This window comes from Glycine max, chromosome 7, assembly GCF_000004515.6.
Source record: "Glycine max cultivar Williams 82 chromosome 7, Glycine_max_v4.0, whole genome shotgun sequence".
Lineage (NCBI taxonomy): Eukaryota > Viridiplantae > Streptophyta > Magnoliopsida > Fabales > Fabaceae > Glycine > Glycine max.
In genome coordinates, this window is record NC_038243.2 from 14,411,851 (window position 1) to 14,421,167 (window position 9,317).

Consider the following 9,317-nt stretch of genomic DNA (forward strand, 5'->3'; position numbering starts at 1 on the left):
TGATCTCACACTACTATTGGCAATTCCAATGAAATACTAACACATCTTTAAGGTGTTAGTATATCTTTTGATGACATTGAATCACAAATCTGTACATATATTAACTAATCCCACATTGCTACCATAATAGCCAACACGAGAATATACCGTTGCAAACAACTTTTCACTTCATACTATTATCGATATCCAATCGATACTGAAACACACAACATACAAGTTTCCATTTCATATCTCCATCCTTCGATAGTAGAATCAATATAACCAATTCTTATCTCATATCATTGTTTCCCATAGATGATTTAAGAACACACAACAGACAATTTGCCAATAGCACTATCAATCAATAGCCAAAACTACACCACACACAACAGAAGCAATGACTAAGTCCATACCCTAATCTTAGTAGGACGAACTGCTCTGATACCACTAATGTAATACCCCAAAATATGAATTTACAAATACACTTCAAATACCTTTTATTCATCTTTATAAACAAGTGAATTCAAATCCTTTCCATAAACATCATATCAAAATACAAAAAGATAGGGTAAATTTTTCACAAAAATAAAACTTTTCACACGGGCTTCTCAAACGTTTTCTTTTAAATGAAAGCTATCAAATGGAAGAGAAATTATTCTATTTTCGAGATCGTGTACAACATACATATGTACAAAATGTTGTTTCATTTTAAGCCATAAGTCGGTATACATAATAAATAGTTAAACTTTAAGTATAGAACTATACACCTTAGAATAACATCATATGTATATATAAAGGTAAGAGATAATCCTCCATAGTCACAACACATAAGTAATTAAGTATCAAAGGTAAATAGTAAGTAAATAAGATGACTGAACACATAAAAGTTCCCAAAACTTAGGTGTACTCATATCAATATGCAAAAGTGGAAAAGTCTAAGTCTTAGAATAGTCATCTACCTAAGCCCTGCAAAATAACCTTTCCATTAAGAAGATATACGCCAAGCAAAAATGAATCTACTAACGAGAATCCTATGAAGAACTTTTAGAGGGATCCTTAAACACTAAAAGATGTTAACCCACCAAAAGAGATCCATCTCAATGCTCACCATTCGAACTTGAAAATGTTGGTTTAAGGGGTGAGTACTGTATTCCCTTAGAAGTCACAAATAAAGAGATAACACACACCAACCTACATAACCACTATGTGTGGATCACTAACAAATAGATCTCTCATGGTAACCTAGTTCATATGTCTATCACACATTTTATTTATCCTAGGCTGAGCGTGCCATTGAATTTCCCCTGTTTTAATGGTCTTACAAAGATTTCATAAATGACGATGGGAGTTCACATTTCATCCGATACAATTGGTCGCATTGGGGCCACAACTTATCAGCTGGACTTTCCTCCTACATCTAAAATACATAATGTTTTCCATGACTCTCAGTTGAAACTATGTAGGCACCCTACCACTAGTTCTATCCATCCTTTGCTTAAATCTCATGATTAGGTTTGTGCCAAAGGGGAGTCTTAAGCTATTTTAGATAGAAAATTTCTTGATTTTCACCCTTGAGGTCAATGGTGTTTTGAAGGGAAAGGTATTGTTACAAGAATTACTTACGATTATACCTTGTCATACATTTTATGCTATATTTCATTTCTATTTTTATTCTAGAATTACTAACTTTGGTTATATGTTAATTTCCCTTTTATGTTTGCTTCTTAAAAGCTGAGTGGCATAGGTAGTGCTAGTTTGTTAGAATATTTTCTTATAACTACCTTGCATATGGGTCAAGTTGCTAAGGAAAAGAACACGATCATTTAGAAAATATGTCACTTTCTCTCTTCTAATTTTCTCTACAATTTGTATCTATCTCTTTTTCTCTCTACACCAAGTTGTAATCCTCCATTGGAGCTCTTGCTTTGAGTTAAGGATTTTTACCAGATTTCTCCCTAAAATCCAAAACTATCACACTGTATGTGATGACTGCAACGACCCATTACTTTTCCTTTATCCTTCTTTTCTCTACTCTCTATTCTCATCAATACAAGTCAAGTGACATTACCCAACTGTGTCGTAGTGCCTCTAATGCCCTCCACGCTAATGACAGCTGATGTAATCTCCATTGGAGCTTGTAGGCCTAGGATCTTCTTCATCAATGGATTCCTTTGCTTCTTGGAAGATGAATGACAGCGGAATGGAGAAGGAAGAGAGAGAGAGGAGATGCCACTTCAAGGAGAAGATGAGTCTAGAAGAAGCTCACCACCATAGGAGGCCATGGATAAGAGTTTGGAGGAAGAAGGAGATGAATGAAGGGAGAGGAAGATAAGAGCACAAAATTTTGTGCTCTAAAAGAGCTCTAAAATCTGAAGTTTAATATTCAAAATGATCAAAGTTAAAAAAATGCACACACATGACCTCTATTTATAGCCTAAGTGTCACACAAAATTGGAGGGAAATTTGAATTTCAATTCAAATTTCACTTGAATTTGTGGAGCCAAAATTTCACTAATTATGATTAGTGAATTTTAGTTATGGTTCAGCCCACTAATTCAAGATCAATTCCAAGATTCTCCACTAAGTGTGCTTAGGTGTCATGCGCATGTAAAGCCTGAAGGACATGCACAAAGTGTGACTATATGATGTGGCAATGGGGTGTGGTAAGCAAATGCTCACCTCCCCCTCTAAAATTTAATTGGATTGGGCTTCTACCAATTCAATTAAATTTATTTCCAACCACACACATCAAATATTCACTTAGTGCATGTGAAATTACAAAACTACCCCTAATACAAAAACTAGTCTAGGTGCCCTAAAATACAAGGGCTGAAAAATCCTATATTTCTAGGGTACCCTACCTACATTATGGAGCCCTAAATACAAGGACCAAAATTAATGAAAATTTAATCTAATATGTACAAAGATAAGTGGGCTCATACTTAGCCCATAGGCCCGAAATCTACCCTAAGGCTCATGAGAATCCTAGGGCCTTCTCTTGCATCTTTGGCCCAATCTTCTTGGAGTCTTCTATCCAATGCCCTTGGGGGATAGGATTGCATCAACAGCCTCCCTCTCAATCATCATCGACCATCATGAAGCCCAATAATAGCTTAAACAATTTCCTTCTCTTCCCTCTCCCATTGTTAGAATCATTTTGTTTATTCATGCAGAGACAAAAAAAAAAGGATAAAAAGGGAGATGTCAGTGGAAAGCGCACTGTGGAAGCAAAACATTGTCATCTATGATAATGGTACCACAAGAACCTTAATTGCACCAACCCAGACCCGTCCAAATTGAGACCCTGCCAAATCAAAAGTGCTCCTTGATCAGGTTTGGTCCACAAATGTCAACCCGTAGGGTTGGATCAAATGGTTTTTTTTAACCAAATGAACTCGAACCATTGCACACCCCTAGCTGACAAATTGGTCCCTGAAAGATGAAAAATTCAAATTTAGTCCCTAAATATGTAAAAAGGCCAACAAATTAGTCTTGTAGATAATTTAATAACAAATTGGTCCATAATCTTTGCTACTTAATGTCAAATTAGTTCAAAAAAATATAACTTATTGTCAAATTGATCCTTGAGCATTATAACTTAATAACAAAATGATCTCACAAATTTAAGTGCTAGACTAATTTATCAAACTTTTTGCATATTTAGGGACTAAATTTGTATTTTTCATCTTTTGGAAACCAATTTATCACCGCATCATACTTTCGAGGATAAATTTTACTATTTACTCTAATGTTAAATATAAAGAACCAAAAATGTACTTTAGTCTTCTTTTTAATAGTCTTTGTTTGCAATATAGTGTTTTAATATCATTTTTTTAAAAAAAGAATATAAATTTATGTATACTTAATTAATAAATACGTGATTTGATAACACCCAAAGAAAACCTTTATAGTGATAATATATTTTAATTAAAATTTTATTTTAACGTATTAAAATATACTTTATAATAAAAGTATATCTTTTGATGAAAATATACTTTATAAAGTATATTTTAATACTTAAATTTGTTGTCATTATTTGTAATAGTTTATAGTTTTTCCTAAAAAAAGTGTAAAGTGTCATTTCAAAATTTGAAAAGTGTACTGATAATATTTTCAAATTAATTAAGAATAAAACATCATATTAAATATTTTTAATTATTTTAAAATATATATAATTATCAAATAAAGTAACTAGGTATATTTAATATAATCAATATTATTTGTTTTTTATTTTTATTTTTCCTCATAAGAACAGTTAACATTTACCTTTCAAAAGTCACAAATCAAACATAAATATTTACATAATAAATATAAGAATATTGCTAGTAAAATACTCTTTAATATACTTTTTCAACTTATTCTCTCTTATTTTTTAAAATCCATTAAAAGAAGAAGTTATAAAATTTTATGGTTCTCACATCTTAGTTAATGAACTTTTTTTTTCACTATCTTTGTGGCCCAATAATTTTCCATAGAGTCATTTCTTGGCTTGATATGGGGCAATCCCAGGTAAATAAAACAACCATTGTCCTTATTTCAAAAAACAATAGCCCATCTAGCATGCTTGATTTTTGGCCAATATCTATTAGAGATAGGAGGCAACATGAAAAAGCTTGAAGAAATTTTGTTTTTTACATGCCCAATTTTTTAGTGGCATTTGTATTGATTTTGAATCTTAGTCTCTATCTTCTCATGTGTACATCATGCATCATCATGTAGAAGTAAGAATATTATTTCTAAAGTTAGAAACTTCTTCAGTGCATAAAACTCTTTGTTTTAATCGATTACAAGGCTGATCGTAATCGATTGCACAAGTGTTTATAACTTGTAGAGAGATTCTAGTTCAGTTTAATCGATTATCAATTAACCGTAATCGATTACATAATTTAGTAAAGACAATGATTGGTTTTTCGTGAGTCTTTGCTTTAATCGATTACCAGATGATTGTAATCGACTACTTCTCTCTTAAAAGTGTTCATATAAGTGATCACAAACACTTTAATCAATTACATCAAGAATCTAGTTGATTACATTGTTCTTAAAAGTTTTCCAGATGTTGGGAAGAACACTTTAATCAATTAAAATGATAATATAATCGATTACTTCTTTGAAATAGTCGATTGCATTGACTATTTAATCAATTACATGCGATTATAATTGTTTTCTTAATAAATAACCACCTCGTGTTGTCACTTTTATGAAGAAGAAAAAAGAGAAGAATAAGTCTTTAGAATAAGTGTGCAACTCACAACTTCTAGACTTCGATTTTTTTAAACTCTCATGGTAAAAAGTGAGTTGTGAATTTCTCTTGAGTTCAAGAAGACACTCATTTACTCAAGCAAAAGTTCTTGCATGTGATTGATTAGGTTGTGTCTCTCCTTGACTTAGTTTTTCGTGTGTTTTACATGTTGTTAGTATATGCATGAATTTATGAAGACGTGCTAGAATAGTTTTTTCTAGTTTGGGCTAAGGGTAGGTTTCTTTTAGGCTCTTATTCACAAAAGACCCTAGGGTTGGGTGCCTTAGTCTCTTTTTATGGAGTAGGATTGAGATTGATTGTGATTGCTTGTAAGAATTTTATATGCATAGTGAAAATCTAATTTGGTTTAGATTAGATAACTGGATTAGCTTTTCTAGAGATAGAGAGTGAACCAGTATAAAAATTGGTGTACATCTTCTCTCGATCTTATCTTTCTTTCTCATTCTAGTCTTGATCAATTTACTGAAGGTTAAAGAAAATATCTTTTCGAGAAAGAAATTTGACAAAGGATTTTGTGTTAAGGGTGATTGATTATATATTGGTTTATCAAAATTTTGTGATATGATCCTCAATTTTTTTTAACTCTAGTTTTTTAAGTTTGATTTGATTTAGAAACCAATTCACCCCCCCTCTTGGTTTATGAGCTCCATCATCTTTTTTAATATCTATTTGTAATGTCCTATATAAAATCATTTCCAAAGTCCTTGTTAGTTGGTTAAAGCCTCTATTCCCAGTGTGTATCTCCATTAAGCAATAAGCTTTTGTAGAAGATTGCTCAATTCTATACAATGTCATTCTGGCCTCTAAAATCATTCACCATATGAGATGCAAAACAAAAGGGAAAATTGGCGAGGTTGCTCTAAAGGTTGACATTAGTAAAGTCTTTGATATTGTTGATTGGAATTATCTATTTTGTCTCTTACAGGAGATGGGTTTTCATGAGACATGGATTAATTGGATCAAAAACTGTCTTCATACAGTTCATTATTCTTTGTTGATCAATGATGATTTTGTTGGGCAAAGTACTCTTAGAAGAAGGCTAAGGCAGGGTGACCCATTGTCACCTTACCTCTTTATATTATGCACTGAAGGACTATCCTCAATGATAAAAAAAATCAAAGTAGAGGGGATATCCATGGTATCAAAGTGTATAGAGGATCTCCTATCCTCTCGCATCTTTTATTTGTTGATGATTTTTTCTCTTTTGCAGGTCAGATGAATTTGAAGCTTTTATCCTGAAAAATATCCTAGACACTTATGGTAGAGCTTCCGGGGAAATTATCAATTTCTAAAAATCAAAAATATTCTTAAGATCAAACACTCCTCAAAGCTCTAGACAGGCTATCTCCTCTTTTTTGGGTGTTACTAAGATGTTGGATACTAGGAAATATCTTTGTTGGACCTTGTGGCCTCAATAATCTTAAGAGGGATAGGCTTAGAATGCAGAAGAAGCAACAACAATCAATTTAACAATGTTTTTTAAACATGCAAGACACAATTGATTGCAACAAAATAAATAAGATAAGGGAAGAGAGAATGCAAACACAGTTTTATACTGGTTCGGCCACAACCCGTGCCTACATCCAGTACTCAAGCAACCCACTTGAGATTTCCACTATCTTTGTAAAATCCATTACAAAGTCTAAACCACACAGGGACAACCCATCCCTTGTGTTCAGGAATCGTTTACAACAAGAGACTCACAGTCTCTTAACCAATCTCATTGAATAAGAAGAATGGAAGAAGAATTCTCTCTTCAAGAGAAGAATATTACAATGAAGATCATGTAAGAATCCTTATAGATTTTGCAAATGTTTGGCCAAGGATTTCTTTTGAGAGAGCATTTGACAATGAAGTTCTTTTGGAATCTCTCTCATTGTCTTTTGAGAGGATAAGACATTTTTGCCAAGCAAAACTTTCTCTTCAATTTCGTCCCAAGTCACACATATATATAGGCCTTTGATGGCCATTCAAAATCCAAATGATAAGATGTGACTGTTGGCGATATTCCTTGAAAATCCTCTCTGGTAATCGATTACAGAATTAGTGTAATCGATTACACAGCTGTTTTTCTTGAACAATTGTGACCCTTCATTTAAAATTTGAATTCCCAATATTCAGAGTCTCTAGTAATCGATTACATATGATGTGTAATCGATTACACACTTTCAAACCATTGGTAATCGATTACATGTATTGGTAATCGATTACATGTGCCTTGAATGACTTGAAACCTTTCTTTGTGAGGCAAGGCTTGATCTTGAAGAAATCTTGAATCAAGGCTTTGTTTGTTGAAACAATCTGGTATTAATCTTGAAGCAAAATGAGCCTTGTTTGATTCTTCTTTTGACATCATCTGTGGCGTCCCTAAATTAATGACTGGTTTAATAGAAATAATTTAAATAACAAAAACCATGGTAAATTTTTTTTTTCTTCTTTTTCTTTTTCATTTCTTTCTCTTTTCACCATAACTAGGTTTAGAAGGAAAATCCTCACTATAAAGTCCTGAATGGCCAGTTCACAACTCTATTCGGAGTCATTTCTTTCTTACCGCTCATAATTCTCTAAATTATTGTGCTGTTTCAAAAGGAAGAATGTACCAGCCATTACTTTAGGTCGTCACATGAAAATAAAAGAATAAAATACGGTCGATAAACTCTTTTACAAATAAAGTTGCTAATGCTTTCTTTTCAAATAACAAGATCGATTATAAATGCATTCATCGTTTTAAAGCTGTCCAAAATATGGGAGTTTTACAAAATACAGTGTCATCCAGAGCAAAGGTGTCCATAGTGGTGGCTTCAGCCACAAGTATACAATAATCAAATTCCTATACATCAAGTCTACCCATACAAAACAAAAGAGTAAACCTAACAGTCAGTCCTAGATACACCCACCCTCAAAAAAATACACAAAACTAATCCAAGGAGCTGTCCACTCCACCGTGCGCTGAAGCGTCCGTGCAGGTTCATCTGGATGCACCAAGAAGTAGCAGTGAAACGAATGGTGCCCCGAAATCGGCACCTCGTGTTGCCTTCGAGGGTCTCCCAAGCTCCCTCTAGGCACTCCATCTCTACTCGATCACGGATTAGCTGCGCCGCCATCACGATCTACAAGAAAGAAGAGAAAGGGGTAGACTCTTTCACAAGAATCTAACTGCGCTACACACAATTTGTCTCATAATCACTACATGCAAGTAAAAGGGGTATTTTAAGGCTTTCCATCTCTGGTAATCGATTACACAGCCTTGGTAATCGATTACCAGAGGCTAAACTTGAATTACACAGCCTCAGAACATGAAATATGCCATAATGCACTGTGTAATCGATTACACATGCCTGGTAATCGATTACCAGTGACCCATTCCTCTGTGTAATCGATTACACAGGCTGGTAATCGATTACCAGAGGCTTCCACCATCTCCCAGTTCCCTTTTTAAGCCTGGTAATCGATTACACCTGTCGCAACCTACCCTTCGGCGGGAGGGCGACGCGAGACTTGCGGGATGCGTGTTCCACGAAAGGAATACGCGCGGAGTCGCCACCAACGTTTATTCGAGGAAAACGTCGGAAAAACCGGAAAAGACGCGATCTACGAACTTTTAAGTGAAAGGTTCGGGAGTTGTATTTACGCACGGGGAAGGTATTAGCACCCCACACGTCCGTCCCAAGGGACGGCAGCCTTTAATCGAATGTGCAAACATGACTTTGATTTTTACGTTCCCTTTTATGTCCTTATATCCTTTATACCCTTTTTATATTTTTCTCTTTTTTGTGGTCGACAAGGGTGTTTCCCTTTGCTCCTACGTATTCCTCAATTTGTGATGAGGAAATCAGACCTACGTAGTTCTTTCTTATCAAGTGATTCTTTTTTACTTAAGTGGTGATCATTTTAAGGCGTTGGACCTAAAAAAATGATCCATTTTACTTAGTGAGAAATTGAAATGACAAACTTCAAAAGCCTATTTTTGTGGACGAGCTTGACTAGGCGAGTTGATTTTAGCCTTAGTTTCACTTTAGTTATTAATCAATTCGATTAAGAATGAGAAATCCCAAAGAGAAAACGTCCGATTGATTTT